The sequence below is a fragment of the Phyllobates terribilis genome, unplaced genomic scaffold, assembly GCF_046119375.1.
Source record: "Phyllobates terribilis strain yellow unplaced genomic scaffold, ASM4611937v1 Scaffold_8__6_contigs__length_399053987, whole genome shotgun sequence".
Lineage (NCBI taxonomy): Eukaryota > Metazoa > Chordata > Amphibia > Anura > Dendrobatidae > Phyllobates > Phyllobates terribilis.
This window is the reverse complement of record NW_027362768.1, coordinates 272,196,152-272,214,958: the sequence shown is the minus strand read 5'-3', so window position 1 is coordinate 272,214,958 and position 18,807 is coordinate 272,196,152. Positions and strand designations below refer to the sequence as shown.

Genomic DNA, 18,807 nt, shown 5'->3' with positions numbered 1-18,807 from the left:
AGGCAGCGAATTTTTGGACAGGGAACCACTAAGTGTCCGTAGTAGATATACTAGATAAAATAACCTATGGTTTAAAATTCACGCTAGCGGTAGTGAATGAAGGACTTCGGGAGAATAAATAACTAAAATGTACTTTATTGATACAGGTGCTTAAAAAGATTTTTTCTAAAAGGCTAAAACAGACAATATAAGGAATTGGTAAAAATGAGTAAATAAATATAAATAAATAAATATGGTTCTAGATTAATTGATAAAACGGCTTCCCATTGGGTCTTGAGGTAGTCGATACTTGGGAGGCAGAAGGGTGGACCAGGTGGAAGAGGAACCGTGTTAGGGTATAGTAGTACCGTATGGTAATACGGTACTTAGGGTATCGATTCTTGGTAGGTTGGTTTTGGTATGGGTTACCTGTTATGATCGGCCTGTATCTCCGTGTGGCAACCTTGAAGGCCTTTCAACGATGGACTCTAGTGTCAGTAGGAGATGATGGTAGATACCTGAGGAGTAATTGACTAAAGGTTACTAGTGGGAGTTGTACTTTACCTGCTGTTGTTGTGGCAATCAGTGGGTAACAAGAACAGAGACGTGCGGATGTGTTTCTTGGACCGTGATCCACAGGGAGCCAACTATGGAGGTGGACTGGTCCGGGATGGTTTTTTGAAAAAGGGCTCGAGGTCCTAGGGTCGTAGAAGTAATAGGTTTAATGTTGTAGGTACTCGGTTCTCGGGTGATACGATAGGGTTAGGACTTACCCTAAGGTAGACTTATTGTATTTTAGGTTTAATAATTATAGTTGTCCTTTTTAGAGATGCAGCAGGTGGCTCTGGCTTGTCCCTGTCCCTGTAGGAGAGGAGCAGCAAGGTGCTTCTGGGGGTACTGGCGACGTGGTGTCTATGTTGTACCCTTTGTCCTGTTTGAAAATTTAGGGAGGGTTAGGGTTTGAGGTATAGTAGGATTAGTCTGCAGCTTCTATGTTTGTTAACCTTGTTATTTACCTTATTTCATATATTGCTGGCATAAGAGGACAGGTGCATCAGGTGTTCCGGTCGTACGGAAGGTGCAGCAGGAGGCTCTGGATGAATTATTTATGCAGCAATAGTTCTATAGTAGGAGGCTCTGGTCCTGGATGCCAAATGGGTACAGTAAGAGGCTCTGACTGGGTGGTCAGTCGGTCAGGCAGTGATGGGTCCTGCCATAAAGTGTTCTGGTGCAGCAGAAGGTTCTGGTTGCAGGGTTGATATAGCAGGGGTCTCTGGCTGGGTAGTCAGATAATGCTATCACGATGCTGTGATGTAGCAGGAGGCTATGGTTGCAAGGTGAGTATAGGGCAGACCGCGTAGTCTGTGAGTCTGCCAAGGATAGAATAGCGGAGGTTAGGGTATCTATTCCAGGCAGTTTCGTGTGGTAGCAGGCGGTGGGGGCCGAGGCCCGAGGTTACTTACAGTCTGCAGTCCCGCGGTGATGTCAGGAGGTGATGGGGCCCGGAGCGAGAGCGGAGTCCCGGCCGGTGACCGCCGCAACTCGCGTACTTCCGGGTAGGCAGAGTGGGAGAGAGAGAGAGGGGGAGAAGGCGCGCTTTCGCTTGAAAGTGCGCGAGAGTGGCAGAGTGATGCGCTGTCACGTGGTAAGCGGCGTGCACTCAGTACGGAGGCCTGTGGGTGCCTATATCACTATAGCATAGATAATGGTGACCAAAAGTTCCTTTTGTGATGTAATATCTATCTGCCAATAAGGTGCGGCGAATACGATCATGTGACACTGCAGGTCCTTCACAATTGTGCAATATGACTGTGGCTAGTAAATGGCAGGTACTTTCTGAGACTTTGTGATCAGAGCGCAAATGCGCATGTGCGATTAATACCATGTGACCGGGAAGGTCCTTAAACACCACGCTGTTCAACTTGGAAGGGCTCTACCATTGGCCCTGATAATTTTGGCGCCAAAAGGATGAATAAACTATTATTGACAAGCTTGACCTGGAAGATTTTAACCATTGGTGCTGATGGTGAACTGACAAAGGCCTTGGACAGGTCAGTAACCTCCTTATAACTTTGGAGAACCTATTAGGTTCTGTTTAGTGATTGACATGTGGGTCTACCAATGTTATTAGATTTAAGGATGATTTCCTTCACAGGACCTGTATGACATCACTAACCTATGTTTTATAAACCCTAGGGTTCCACCCACTTTTCATTGTAGCCTCAACTCCCTGATGAAGCCAGTGATGGCTAAACTAGTTGGGGAGGCAGCTGATAATTTTTATTAGCAATGTTTGAGAGTTGGTCCATACTATTCAATGAGGCGTTGGTCCGTGGCCACACCATTTACTGAGTTGCTTTGTGTTACCATAATCACAGTGAGCTACATAGAATAGGGGAAACTAATGACCAGCCAGTTGTTACTTGGCCAGATTATTTATGTCACTAGCTACTTTGTACTGGTTGAGGAACTGTATAAGATCAAAAGTCAGTATGAATGAGATTGCTATTGAGGGATAGACCAACTACTAGAAACAGCCTAGAGCCAAATCTCTGTGAGACATTTGTCCATTAGGAGTTATCCCACACCAACAATATCTCTCTCGCTCTCTGGCTGTGAGTCTCCCCATTTCACTGGTATTGGAAGTATTATCTAAAGCTCTAACTCAGTATTTGGAAATTGTTTCAAGGACCAACACAAACTTGTTTTTTAATATTGCACATAAGTTGATCATGTGATAAATAAATAATAAAGATTACCTTTTAAATAATCACAGAACCTTTAGTTAGGGCTTATTTGCCTTATGGCAATTTGTAAATAAAGAATTCTTCCTCTTAGCCTAGGCTCTTCCAGATTGCCCTGGTGCTTTGGCAATCGGGTTAATGGTTTTGGGGCTGATGTCAGCTGTGTAATGTCTGCCAACATCAAGCCCAGGGGTTAGTAATCGAGAGGTGTAAGTCAGACACCCCCATTACTAACCCCATCGCTCTTGGAAGCTACTTATTCTTAGTTTAACCTATTGTATCTTTAGATTTTTATTACAGTACAGGTTAATGGCTAAAAATCTGGTCATTTTAAGAATGAATAGATCAAAGGGCTCATCATATCAAAACACCAGAATGTCATGTGATCACTGTACATGAGATACATAATTGTATTCTGCACTAAACGCCATTTGGTGCGTGCACTTGTCCATACCTGCAAAGGATTCTTCTGGGCTTCACAAGCATAGGTCAACTATAGTCAGAGGCTATACTCTTTAGGAAGTGGCACTTGTCTTCCTCTATTCCCTTCCCATTTACTATGAAACCAAACTTCTTCAGGATTCTGGGAGTTTGGTTTTGCAAGAAAGGAGCAGATATATAGTTATAGGAAAAGAGCATGGCCAAAGTGTATCAGAAAATTAGAGTGTGGAGCTTAGATTGCACTCTATTGTGGGTTCTAAAAATCTAGCACAGACATGGTGAGTTTCTGTATGTGGGTTCTAAGCCTTACCAGTCTCCTGTAGTATGGTATAATGAGTAAACAGAGTTAGGCCCCATTCACACGTCCTGGTGATTCTGGTACAGGAAAAACCAGTACCAGTGAGGTCTGTGTGGCAAGTACATATCAGTGTGAATGGATAGATAGGATAAATATATGTCAGTGAGATATATAATCGGTGTTTTGCGTGCATAGGTTTCTGTACTTCTATTTAGCAGAGAATAAATAAAAGAAAAAAAATGTGGGGTTCCCCCTATTTTTAATAACCAGCAAAGGCTAAGCAGACAGCTGCGGGCTGATATTAATAGGCTGGGAAGAGCCCATGGATATTGGCCCTTTCCCAGACTCATAGCACCAGCCCTCAGCCACCCCAGAAATGGCGCATCCATTAGACGCACCAATTCTGGCGCTTAGCCTCGGCTTTTCCCAATTGCCCTGGTGCGTGGGCAATCAGGGTAATGGTTTTGGGGTTGATTTCAGCTGTGTAATGTCAGCTGACCTCAAGCCCAGGGGCTAATAATTGAGAGGTATCAGTCAGAAAAAGAAATAAACACGAACACAGAGAACAGTCCTTTAATTGTAAAAAGCACAATTACCCTCCTTTACCCATTTATTAGCAAAAATAAAAGTAATCTACAAGGGTCCACCGTAAATCCATAATAAGGAGGTTCCACAACTATCCCCGACTCTGCTACATCCAGAGCAGTGGTGAGAGGTGGCAACCGCTCTTTCTGATATCCACACATCCATTATCTTTTGGTCCTCCTGATAAGCCAGTGTTTGGCGAAACGCGTCGAGGCAATGAGGTGATAGGGGAATATCTATGACCAGGGACACAATCTCTTTGGATAAGTACAATTCCTTTTATTTATCAAGAATACTATCATGTGTTGCATATTAAATCTCAGCACCTAAATCATATGGGTGTAGGTCCTATGTGCGCTAATTTGTACTAACAGATGTCTATATAAACACACTGCACTTTACTAAGATTTGGCCTATTTTGTATTTTTTATTGGGCTAAGAGTTTTTTTTCAAAAAATAAACCTTGTCCAGAGACATGTGATCTTTGTTGGAGTTACCCATACATCTTTATATATCCTTGTTTATATTTTGTGATCTAACCTTATCGTACCTGCACTTTCCCTTAGTATTTGAGATTGGACTCTGTATAGTGCTAGGTTTCCTCACGGTATATATAGATAGGGACTTGGTGAGGGACCACAGGGTGAACCGCCGAGGAGCAGGGGCGCCACAACGTTCCCCCCTTAGGGTGCCAACCTCCGCTGGTACGCAGGGAGAGTCCAGGGGAAGTGTAGGACATCAGTAAGAATTAGGTTTTGTCATCACAAATTATTGTGGTTTTGTGTATACTGTTTTGTGTGTCTTTTTATGGTCTTGAGACCTTTTTTTAACATGATCAATAAAAGTTATATCTTAAAATTGGGGTTTCGATATGATCATGGCAACCGCTCTCTCTCTCTCATAGTGTTTGAACATTGAAATCAGAATTTATTACACTGCAATCGACTGCCTGAAAAACATGTCACAAAATACTCAAAACAATGAACATATGTGTTTGAAAAGAACTTGCTGTGCATGACGCGCTCCTGGGCCTGCTGTGTCGCGCAGCGTCTCGCGCACGGGGGCTTACCCGGAACCGGATCAGATGAGGGTTGTAGTCTCCGAGTGGCGGGGACCCGGTCCGTGCCCAGGGAGTCAACTCAGTGTGTGGCAGTCTTGATAGATGTTATTTGAGTGTCGACTACGCCACCCGTTGATTTGCAGCTATGGAGCTGCCGCTGCAGGGCAGACCGCTGAGGCCGGTGTAGAATTGTGCAGCGTGATAGTATAACCCCCAACGGGAGGGGTATGGCCTCAGGGCAGCCGACGTGGAAGATGAGGGTAGCAGGAACCACTCAGAGACGGTGCGGTGTAATTCAGGGTCTTTACTGGTAACAACGATAGACCCTCCCGGAGTACTTGCTAGCGAACGGGGCCTGGTCAGTCCTTGAGCAGATGGGATCTCCCCTGGCCAGGCGGAGTTGTAGGCCTCCCAAACTGACTGTACTCTTCTGGCTACCTTGCTAGAAGCGGATATAAGTAGCCCACGTCCCTGAGTGTACCGTGTGGTGCTCACCCGTATGGCCGGTGACTCGGGGCCTTCTAATGGCTTCCGCTCCACGATGGTGGCGCTGGTCCCACGCGTGTGACCGTGCCTTCGGGTTTCTGGGCCTGAGGACCTGAAATCCCCTGCCGGTCGGCTTCTGCTGCTGGGTAAGAGTTAGTCCCCACAGCCTCGGACGCCGGGTCCGGTAAGAAAGCTTCTCAGTCAGGGCGAGCTCTGCAGCTGCCAGCCCCTGACTTGTAGTAGTATTGCTCCCACTGAGCTTCTGCTGTTTCTTCCTGTGACTGTTTCTTGTCTCTACTCTCCTTGACTGACTAACCCTGCTTCAGCCCCGGGTTTATATAGGGGAAGGTCTTCCCCTCCCAAGACTGGGCAGAAGGTGTGGCATGCACAGGATCCCTGACCAAAGGACCTCCCACCTGCTCTCAGACATAACATTACATTACTGTGGGAAACCAGACCCCTGGGGTGCCACATGCATATGTTCATGTTTTAACTGTTTCAGGTTTCTAAAACTGCCAAGCAATTAAGTGACATGTCCATTCTTCTGCCTTTTTCTGTTCGGAAGCCACACTGTACTATACAACACAAATCAATGTAAAAAGTAAAGCGATGCCCGGACATTTTTTGAAGCATTTTGACATTGTTTTTGCTTTAAAAAAACACTAGCGGTTTCTTCATTATTCAATGGAGTGAAAAAAACAACCGGAAAACGACAGTACAAAAGATGTCACAAAAACCATGGGAAAACATGTCAGTGGCCAGAACCATCAGAAAAAAATGCACAGGAAATGACTGAAAAAACTACACGCAAGACGCTTGGTGAAAAAAGAAACCAGAATTCCCTGAAGCATCTTCTGCCTGTAAAACTTGGCTTATTTATTTCTTTGAAGATGAACAGCAATCAAGCATGAAAATAACATTTTTTCAATTGTTTAATTCTTGAATATTATCACTGTTTTGAGTCTATAGAAGTCATCTATACAGGCAAACCTACACATTAATAATCCAACAAGAGATAACAAAAGATGTGTCACTTGTCAAAAATAAAATATTTTCTTATTTATTAATCCACAATGCTTAAAAATCTCTAAACAGCAAGTACTGCTATTTTAAGCCTTTTGTATTAAGAAAGAGATTTTACTTTTGCCAAGAGCCATCTTGGTTTTTATCTTTTCTTGAAACAGCAATTTGATGCAGAGCACCACCATATCTTCTGCATATATAAGAAACCTGTGTTATCCTACAGAGATTGTTTAACTATAAGGTACAATACTTCTATGGTCAGCATATAAATAAATATGCATAAATACACACATAAAACAATTACTTTAAACGACCAACCTTTTTTGTAAATTAAACCATTGAACCAATTAATAAAAATATGTTAAAACATTTCTGCAGTAGTTATATAATCAAATTACTAGAAAACTGCAAGTAGATATTAAACCTTTTTAAATAGTTTGTATAAATCAGGTATCACTCCTTTGCATCGTTAATACCACCAGCAGTGATTGCAAATGTGGCTTCATTTTCTGGCATTTCAGGGCTGTCAACAAAAAAAAGGAAATATTTTTTACTGATATCTTCTAATTTTTCATTTTAGGATTTAACATACTTGTCAAAGTAAAATGGGTTTTCTGTTAATATTTTTTATCCATTAGGCTTCAATGAGGTCCACTTACTGGCCCCTGCTCTAGTGATGGCTCTCAGACGCTGCTCCCAGTGATTGTTTACAGACTGTAGCGGTGGCGTGAGTACAAGCGCATGTAGCTGCTATAGCCATTCACTGGGCTCAGCGGCTTATGCCGGCTATACAAGTTAAACATTATTTTTAATTAAGAAGGTGATCAATTTGTTTGGTAGATCGTATACTTCCTCCTTTCAATATTGGGGAATGTCTCTTTAAATTTTTGGGATGACTGTTGTGCACACTTTCTTAAAAGGGTTGTCCACTACTGGACAACGCATTCTTAAAGAGGTTGTCTCACGTTTTTACTGTATGTGGCTACAATTGCAATGTGGTAGTAAAAACAAGCAATATTGCTATTTACTTTTTATTACAATTATTTTCTGTTCTCAAGAACGCAGAGATTTTTTTTCTATCGTGTACAGCTCATTGCCTAGGTTCCTGACTACCCTGCAGTCTTGGTGTGGCCTGTTACCTAGGTAAGAAGCACACATATATGTATGCTTTATAGCCTCCTCGTGCAGCTATGAAAATGACCGTTTCGCTGGATCCAACCAGGCTCAGTGAACTTGCTCTTTTCCCATGTTGCAAAGACAAAACTGCTTGTGATAGCTGCATGAGAGGATGCTCAATTCAGACCAGAGGCAACAGATAGACAATCTGTCAATCTACAGCAGCGAACTGCCTCCTGCAACTAAGCACAGAGATAATCCCTTTATAATAGCTGCACAGCCGATCATAAAATGAAAATATTACTTATCTCCTGCAACTGCTCAGTTCCTGGGATAGCTGCAATCGCTGCATTTGCTGACTGTACCATGACAGTTATTTCACGTGACCAATCAGTGACCATTGATCGACCTCAGCTTTCAGGATTCCGTTAGACTGGCAGAATCAGTAATGTCATCTATGTAGTGTATTAACTGTAGATATGGTAATCACTTCTAAAATATGGTTATATTGTGTAATAAAATTAATGGGCATATTCCTAAATATACAGTATTCCCTTAAGAGTCATGCTACTAATTAAGTACACAACTAATTAAGTACACAAATCAAGACATCCGGAGGAAGTGAGAGACCAGTCGCAGCTCTCACTTCCTCAGGATGTCAATTACGTCCGTAGGAGAAGGAGAGTGAAGCCAGCGCTGAATGGCCACAAGGATTGCGTGACAGCAATGTCACATGAGCCCCTTGGAGAGCCAGTGCCAAAACTGCTGAAACGGTGCCGTCACTAGTAGTGGACAACCACTTTAATATTAGTTACAGGCTTATCAGACGCTGAGATCTATATTGATTAAGACAGTATGCTCAATAGATATCTCAAAAATGTAAAGAAACATTCTCCATCAAGCCAATTTATCACCTTTCCAATGAGAGATGATACAGTGTGTGGTTGACATATTAAAAGAGGGTTACCAAATATTGAATATGCATTTGTATATATCACTGAAAGGAGAATGCACACTTTTAATGTTTTAAATTGACAAAAGTTAGGTTTTAGAGCAGCATTATGCTAATTTATCGAAGCTGGATCTAAAATATAGAAACTCATATGAACAATATGAGACTGATTTCCAGTGGTAATAGATTATGTTATTGGACCTTACTTTTAGGTGTTATTTAGGTGTTACAAAGTGAAGGTGTAGCACCCCGAGGACTCGGCTGCTACAGGGGTATTGCACCTCAGACCAGAGGTGTGGTATTCCACTCCCGGGTAAGGATGGAGTGTGGAACTGGGCTCAGTTAGCTGCATGCACCACACTCACCCCATTTCCGGGGGACAGATCAACGGTACTCCCACCAGATAGATGTGCAGGTACGACAGCTTCTGTCCCTGGCTGGAGTGGGGAGGGGGGAGGAACATCCTAGTGGTGTAGGAGCAGAGAGGGGAGGGACTCTGGGCAGAGGTAGGAGCCCATTGGTTGCTCGTCACCTGGGCTCGGGTGTCAGAGGGAGTATATAAGGTGGGCACCATCTTAGGACAGGGTCTGTTCTGTGCAGAGAGGAGCTCAGCCAGAGAGGGCTGATAGGGAGCTGTGGCTCAGTCTGGGCCCAGCTCCAGAGTCAGGCCTGGAGTGGAGGCCTGAAGCTGAGAGAGGGAGAGAGAGAGAAGTCAGAGGAAGAAGGAACAGAAACACCAGGAAAGGCCCAGAGACGCAAGAGAGAGGGAACCCTGAGATCCCACGAAATAACGGGTGAAGGGTTGGCAGAACAGGGTGCCGGATCCCAAACTGGTGGAGGCCAATTATCCTTAGCCAGGAACCGGAGGTCGTGGACAAGTTTTGGCGCGACCCCTCGCCATATCTACCAGGAAGGCATACCATATAGGGTCAGGGAAACCGGGAAAGGTTTCACCACCAGAAGGCCCGAGGGAGCTGGACAAAGGTGGATCCCTGGTGGGGACGGCCAGTAGAAAGGAAGAGAGGGGAGCTCAGGACCACGCTCTGGAACTGCCTGGGAGTTGGCCGAGTCCCGGACCTGGTGGACGCAGCACGGCTCGGGTGGTCCTAGCTGTACACAAGGGACCTGATAAAGAACTGTGAGTAAAGCTGTGAAAACTGCAATTGCACGTCTCTGAGCTTCCTTGTCACACCACCACTACTACTACCATCTTTTCCTGCTTCATCAGCTGCCCTGAGGCTATACCCCTCCCGTTGGGGGTTATACCATCCACGCTGCACATCCGTACCACCGGCCTCAGCGGACTGCCCTGCAGCGGCGGCTTCATAGCCGCATTCAACGGGTGGCGTAGTCGGACACTAATACCATCATACCAATAACTGCCACTTAGTTTGACCACCCTGGGCACGGACCGGGTCACCGCCACACGAAGACTACTACCCCCATCGGATCCGGCTCCGGGTATTCCCCGCGCGCACGCGCGCCGCACTACAGCACTGGCCCAGGGGGCGCGTCAAAGGCATATCAAAGCAATAAGCTATCACTTTTGTTATATTGGAAACAACCTTTATGGGCTATGCCTCGGGCATACAGCGAGTCCAATGTGCAATAACATATATGCTCTATATGGTGAAAGATATTCTCATCTTGAGGGGGATGAAACATGCCATTTTTTCCTGACCGGGGTGTACAGAATCTCATAGAATCTGCCAAATGTTACTAATTTCAGATTAGTTTAAATAGACTGTCTGCTTAAGACATTATTGTTTAAAAGGTTGCCACGCACCAGTGGTATCCAATTGTACAAAGGATCTGACAGAGAATATGGTTCCCATATGTAATCAGATGTGAGTGGATGCTTAGGCTAAGTTTCCCACAGTGAGAATTTGTTGCGCTATTTTCACACACAAAAATGCAGCACATTACAGAAACAGCAAAGTGGATGTGTTTTATGCAAATCTCATGCCCGCTGTGCTGATATTTAACACTGTAGAAATGAACCTGTGGTGTGTTTTTGAATTCCGTAGCATGTTCATTTCAATTGCGGTAAATATATGTTTTAACTGCTGTTTTAACCCGTAAAGTTGAATGAGATGCAGAAAATCCACAGATAAAAATTGCATATTTGCTTTTAGTGCATTTCTGCAGTAGAAACGCAGTAAAAACACATTTAATCCGCACATGAAAAATATAGCACTCGTATGAGAAAACGTGACATCTAAATGAGCCCTTGGACAACCCCTATTCATATGCTCCATTAGAGCACATAGATGGAAAAAAAGCAATGTGGACATCTTTGTCATCACCTGTCATAAATTTTACCAATACGCAGCTCGCCTCTTCCTTTTCTTAAGCTGATTCTTGTTGTTGAAGCATGTGCAAGTATATGGCCTCCAATGGGCTTATTGGGATCTGCTTGAAAGCTAGAGAAAAAGAGGTTTTTGAAAACTAAATATAAGATAAGATAAGATATACTTTATTTATCCCGGAGGAAATTGCGGTATCACAGCAGCAGAACACAGATCTCGAACATGACACATATGATAACAAAACATTCGGAATACTTTAGACATTGCTTTTCAGACATTTGTTAAACACCCCCATAGCTGTTGGAACAAACGATCTCCTGTATTTTTCCTTTTTACACCTTAGTTGTATTAGGCGATTGCTGAATGTGCTCTTCTGTTTCGCAAACAGTTCATAAAGCGGGTGTGTGTTGTTGCCCATTATAGCTCTGCACATATAAACAATCATCTTATATATTAAACCATTATTATGTATATTACCATTTCAAACCGTGATCATGGTCTTTATAGTGTTTGTGATGGTGTGATATGGTGTGTGGGGTATCATTCTGTCTATGTTAATATTTTTATTGAATTTCGGAGTGTTGTCTTGTTGCTCTGTATCATTCTGTGTATTCCCTCTAAGGTGACTACACAGCATTTAATCTTAATTATCCAGACGTCTAAAGACTGTCGTCTTATGAGTTTTAAAAGTTTACTCTTGATACTTTTGAATGGCTGCTGTTTGCATCTTATATCAGCTCCTACAGGGTATTGTCTGCTATCTTTGCAAAACAGGGACGTAGGATCATTGAACAATCGATGTTTGATATGTTGATTGACCATTGTATGGGACCCTGTGGCTTGTTGACCTGCAGAGCAGAGGAGGACAAACTATGCAGGTTGATTAAATATTCAAACAATGAGAGGTGAGCTCCTGCCATCTCCCCCCCTGACCTGTGGATGATGACTTGAAACACAAATGTGGGCATGAAGAGGAATTTTCTATCCTTCTGGGGAGAGAAACCAGCAAGATAGGTCCTTTGTGGGACGCTGATGTGAAGGCCAGCACTCCGGAGAGACTTGGAGAAACCCGGATTGCCCTGGAAATACTGCTGGAGGAGTCTATATGGAAACGTATCTAGACTATTTCATCCTCCGTCTGGTGGATTGCTTGACTCTTATCCCCCGGGGCATTTATCCCATTACTGGACTGTATCCATGTTCCTGGAGTATTTTACCCTCTGTGTGGTGGATTGTTCATGGCCCTTTCGGTTTGCATGTAATAAAGGTTCTTGCCACTGTTCACTCATCTCTGGCTCTGCTGATTGTGTGATACCGGAGTAGGACCCAGTGACAACTTGTATAATATTTCATAGGATATCATGCACATATTGTACATAGCATGGGGGTGACAACGGATTAGACGCAGAAGATTCCAAAAGATCTAAGAGGAATAAAGAACCAAAACTAAAAATCTAGTGACATCTTTTCCAAAGAAATCATTGGACCATGTATCAAGCATGTATCCAGTGTCGTAGCTATAGTCTGATGGGCCCCGGTGCAAAATTTGGACCGGCCCCCTGCCCCCATCCTGGTATAGATGTCTCTTATCCTTGGCACCATCATGATATACTGTATATCCCCCATCCTGGTACATATGTTCCCCGTTCTGCCGCTGTTCTTTAATGTAGAGAAGAAAATAAACCATTATACTGTACTCACCAGGGGCGTACATAGAAGTCATGTGGCTCCATAGAAGAAGTATAAACGCAGTCTCCATAGTTCTCTATATAATATACTGCACAGGTCATAGTCCTCCATAAAGTATAATGCACAGCTCATAGTCATCCATAAAGTATAATGCACCCCCATAGTCAACAATAGTAGTATAATGCACCCCCATAGACATCAGCAGTAGTATAATGCACCCCCATAGACATCCATAGTAGTATAATGCACCCCATAGACACATCCATGGTAGTATAATGCACCCCATAGACACATCCATAGTAGTATAATGCACCCCACAGACATCCATAGTAGTATAATGCACCACATAGACATGCATAGTAGTATAACACACCCCCAGAGACATCCATAGTAGTATAATGCACCCCATAGACATCTTTAGCAGTATAATGCACCCCCATATAGATCCATAGTAGTCTAATGCACCCCATAGACATCCATAGTAGTATAATGCATCCCATAGGCATCGACTGTAGTATAATGCACCCCATAGACATCTATAGCAGCATAATGCACCCCCATAGACATCCATAGTAGTCTAATGCACTCCACAGACATCTATAGTAGTATAATGCATCCCATAGGCATCAACTGTAGTATAATGCACCCCCATAGACATCAATATTAGTATAATGTACCCCATAAACATCTATAGTTTTATAATGCAATCCCATAGACATCCATAGTAGTATAATGCACCCCCACAGACATCCATAGTAGTATAATGCACCCACATAGACATCCATAGTAGTATAATGCACCCTATACACATCCATAGTAGTATAATGCACCCCATAGACATCCATAGTAGTATAATGCACCCCATAGACATCTATAGTAGTATAATGCACCCCCATATACATACATAGTAGTATAATGCACCCCATAGACATTCATAGTAGTATAATGCACCCCCACAGACATTCATAGTAGTATAATGCACCCACATAGACATCCATAGTACTATAATGCACCCTATACACATCCATAGTAGTATAATGCACCCCATAGACATCCATAGTAGTATAATGCACCCCATAGACATCTATAGTAGTATAATGCACCCCCATATACATACATAGTAGTATAATGCACCCCATAGACATTCATAGTAGTATAATGCACCCCCACAGACATCCATAGTAGTATAATGCACCCACATAGACATCCATAGTAGTATAGGACGCACATCCAGCTGAAGCTTTTGCTGGCGTTTGCGGGCCTTGGCCCTCACCTGCCAGGCCCGGTCGCAGCGGCGACCGCAGTCATTACGCCCCTCCATGTATCTCATTATTTTTCCTGGAACAGCCACTTTATCTTTTACACATACAACTGATGGACAATCAGAGAATTTGTTCATTGCATTTGATGTAATGGGCACAGCCCATAATGTAATGTATGCATCTCATACATTTGCAAATAGTTATGAGTATCTGGAGGAATATATACAATGTGGAAAATTTATGAAGCGTTTTACACCAAATTTTTGCACAAAAAAATTGCAACTTTATCTCATTTTACAATGCTCCCACCACTATTCAAAGTGAGTGTGGTTATTTAAGTATATGGACATGCTGCCCACTTTTCCCCTTGAAGTTTCAATGTTGTGAAATGTCTTATATGGTGTAATGTGAGATGTCATGTAAAATGTAATAAGTATTAATGATAAGTAATGTGAATTATGATGTGTGTTAGATATTTGTAGTTTGACAATCGGAACAGTTAGAGTTAATGTTTGTGACTAACCCAGAATGGGAGGGACTATCTGGGAAGACAGTGGAGAACTTCCTAACAGAGAGTTAGATAGGGCCTGGAGTGAACAGAGCCGCATTCAGGGGTGACCCTAAATGAGAGGAGACTGAAGAGAAGGGATAGCGAGATCCGAATGACAAGAGACTAAGAGACAGAGTAGCCTTCCAGAGACGATTCCTAGGAGTGGAAGCCTAGCCACGAGACCCCGAGCTTATAATGCTGGAAGGTAACGGGCCTAAGCAGGACTTAGTATGTGGGACTAGTGAAGGGTTCCCAGCAGGAGTTTCAGGGCACCAGTAGTGGAAAGAGGATGCGGAACCGCAGAACAAGTAGATGACACTTGTTGATCAGGACTGTAGTGTCGAAGCTGAGTTGTGAAGTAGGGAAAAACAGTCGACATAGAGATACTGAGGAAGTAAACTGTGGAAAATGCTTCAAGTTGCAAAGGAAACGTTCATAAGGCTTTGTACCTGCTGTCCCTTGTATATAATCATCATCAAGTTGTTGCTCAGTAAACAGTTTATTTTTTAATGGTGGTCTCCCTCACTGAATTGTGAAACATCTTGTCCTGGTAAACCAGCAACATAGGTCACATGCGGCCTGAACGGAAGTAATGTCCACACAGCACAAGTCCACACACCCCGCCAGGACCTCCACTTTCATGTAATGTGCCAGGGTGCCACAGACAAGTGCTCTGCCCACAGCTGCCGCCCTTCAGCACGTTAAAAATATCTATGCAAATGAGAGCTTAGCCAAATGTATGAATTGTGATTTTCTAAAAATTTTAAAAGAAAAGTGTCAAACTCACTCCAGTAATGGGGTGGCATAAACACAGGAGTGACATTTGTAGACAAAAGTTTTAATATCTTAAGATGTTCCACATTCATAAAACATAGTATGACATTGATACATTTTGTTCAAATGCAGCCATAAACAATACTAACTTAAAAAAAAACTTATGATAAATACCCCCAAAAATGTTTACATACTTGCACAGTTTATTGTGCTGAAATATACTATATAGGCAAAAGTATTGGAACACACCTCTTAAATAATAAATTCAGGGTTTTCATTCAGTCCCATTGTCACAAGTTTCTTTAGGCCTCTTTCAAACATCAGTGCTTTTTCTAGTTTGCAAAGCAGTTTGAGTTTCATCAGTGTTTGGTCATTGTCAGGGTAGGTTCACATGAGCGTATTTTCGGTCTGAGTACTGTCTGTGTTAAAATGAACGGTACATGGATAGCACTATGGCCAAATGTTATTCAATTGGCTGCTCAGATGAGCGTTTTTTTTTCACTGACAAAATTTGTACATGAAAAAAATCACAGCATGCACTAGATTATTTCTTAGGCCGGAGACGCAAGCGGGATATGCTCCTGCTCGGCTGCAAGTGGGATCCGACAGTCCGTGCTCGGTGCTTCAATCCTCTCGCATGAGAAGATCGCAGCACAGCTGCGGAGGAGACCGAGAAATTAATTTCTCCACCTCCTCCATTGCCGGCGTCTGCAGGAATCGCACTGCACTCGGGTGATATCTAAGTGCAGTGCGATGTTTCACATGCATCCATAGGCTTAATGGGTGTGTGTGATCCGATTCACGGATGCAATAGCAGCATGCTACGATTGTTTTTGCATGCTGTATTCTGCATTAATTGAATGTCTCTTATTATGCTTTAGGGTCTGGAGAGATCCCCAGGGCATAGTAAACGTAAGATGTAGATGTTGCACATCATAACCTTATAACATGCGTGTGCAGATATCTGCTTTGCCTAGTCGGGGCTGGAAGTCACGGTTTAGAATGCAGGTCCTAAAGTCGCAGTGTACGTCGTGACATTACGACTTGCACTCTGGACAGGGACTTCTGGCTGCGACTAGGTCAAGGACATCCTCACGCATGCGCAGTGTCATACCAGGCCTTGTCAAAACCAGAAATCTCGGCCTAGCGTGAAGATGCCTGGGGTTTCAGCACACATCGGTGGTAAGAAAATGCACCAAGGACCATACGGGTATGAGCAAGTAGTAGAGGTGGCCGGCAAGGTGAGCATTGTTTAATTTATTGTTTGTAACCTTATTCCAGCCCACTCCAGTTCAGTAAAATGGCGGTCATCAGACTGAATTTTGCTTAGTTTGCAAAGAGGGAATTACAAAAAATCCACATTCTGGAAAATACGGATTTTTGTAAAATTCAAGTAGAACTCAATTCCACTCAAAAAAATTAGCCCAACTCTGAACCACACCATGGCTTTTGAAAGGTATGAAACACAGATAGAACACAAGACGTGATTTATGAATATCTGAGTGAGGCCTTACAAATATTTGTGAAATAATGGGTCATCCTAAAGCCCTCACTTGAACTCGATAGTACTTTAATAGGATGCCACAATTGCAACAAAATTACCCCTGTTGCTGTGGCGATACGTATAAAATACTGGTCCCCATATGGTATTATACAGATGTACTGTATATATACCCTGCATGCTTTTTTCTGTTTTCAGATTGGAACACACTATGTAGTAACTTCATAATGTTCAGTATATTTATAGGTTTATGATAATTAGGGTTACATCCATCCAATATGCATGTCTTACGGGTTTACATTCACCAATTTGGCTCTCTTCACAAACAGAAATTATACTTCTTGGACTCCCTGACAAAGCCCTTTTGCCTAGCCAACCAGTACTCCTATTTTGCACTGATGATGGTAAATACCCTGACATTGAGTCTTTTCAGTCAAATTGAGGTTATAATTATATATTTTATGCTGCTCTTTCCACTTTTGATTTGTGGATGGAGAAGTTTTTAAAAAGTTGCAATTCTCACTCAAGTGGAGGAATTGAGTAAAAATTGGAGAAAGAGCAAATTTGGTGCAAATAAAGGATAAACAGCCACACGCAAAGATGATTTAAAAAACATTGCCTTTTTTGCCATATCTGAAATCCTTGGACATGACAGGTGTAAAGGTGTTGTCTGGTTATATCATATTGATGACCTATCGGAAGGATAGGTCATAAATATGATATCGGTGGTGGCTGATACCTGGGGCTCCCACCGATAGGTTATTTGCTGTGTTGGCTGCCAGATGTAAGCACATGGAACAGAGCAACAAAGTGCAGCTCCAATCAATGTGTAGCAGCTGATGCTGGGTCTTTTGAATAGAACCTCCTCTGCAATACCTGGCAGTGGACTCTTAATCTTGATGAATATGTCCAGCAGCATTATTACATGTGTTTAATTCATGTGGCCACTAGAGCAAATAACAGCTGATCAGTGGGAATGCCATGTGATATGATGTCCAATAGGAAAGCTGGACGACAATAGCGCAAAATAGGGTCTTACAAGGATAGAGAATGGGAGAACAGTAGATGCAGAGATGTGCTCACCAAGGAAGGTTGTGGGTCCACAACACCATAAAAAGTTCAGAAAACTACTGCTGCAGATCCAAGGAAGCATTCAGAGAGAAGGATAAAAAGGAGAATAGATCTTTTCTGCTCCGAAGACACCAATATTGGTTTCCAAAAATGATGAAGAAAGGAATCCAAGAGGCAACGTGTAGAGAATTGTGTTTTTTAATTATCAACGCATTTCAAAGTTCACAGACTTCTTCATCAGGACAAACCACATTGCCTACTGCATTCCTTTCTTCATCATTTTTGGAAACCAATATTGGTGTCTCCATTTTATTTTTCTCCCTGAATGTGACATGATGTGATATAGATCATATCAAAGTGATGTGACCGTAAAATTTGTGATTTCTACCATTCAAACTTGATTTGTAACTTACATCATTGTGGCCCCTGGATCAGCAGTCATCTGATTTGTAATAAATACAGCAACATTGTACTCTAAAGAAATAAATGGCACAATTAGAAAAGTTATTTCATTGTAGAATCAAATTGGATTTGTTCTCATGTACATAACAAAATATATGCACGGAAGCTGTAAAGCAGTGCTTTAACCCCTTAACGACCGCCGATACACATTAAAACAGCGGCCGCTTAGGGGCCTTATTCCCTCATTGCCGTTTTAAAACGGCAATCGGGAATAGGTCTATAGCGCCCCCCAGAGTCCAAAAATCTCCAGGGTCTCAGCTACCTGGGGAGAACATGATCAGGGCCATATTTTCCAGTCCCCGATCACGTGATCGCTGTTATTCAATGAAAAACGGCGATCAAGTAAAAAAAAAAAAGTGTGCCAGCTATTAAAATAATTTCTCTCTCTTCTGACATGATATACATGTCAGAGGAGAGAGAAATGATGTCCCCAAACCCCTCCCCGCTACCTCCGCCATTCCCTGGGTCCTGCTGATCCATCCCCTGGCCCTCCGTCTCCTTTTCC

At 42.8% G+C, this 18,807-nt stretch overlaps 1 pseudogene; it reads right to left on the bottom strand.

Annotated features, from left to right (window-relative positions):
* Positions 1 to 6,759: 6,759 nt before the first annotated feature.
* The window catches only part of LOC141156620 (meiotic recombination protein DMC1/LIM15 homolog), a 175,195-nt pseudogene continuing 163,147 nt past the window's right edge, over positions 6,760 to 18,807 (bottom strand).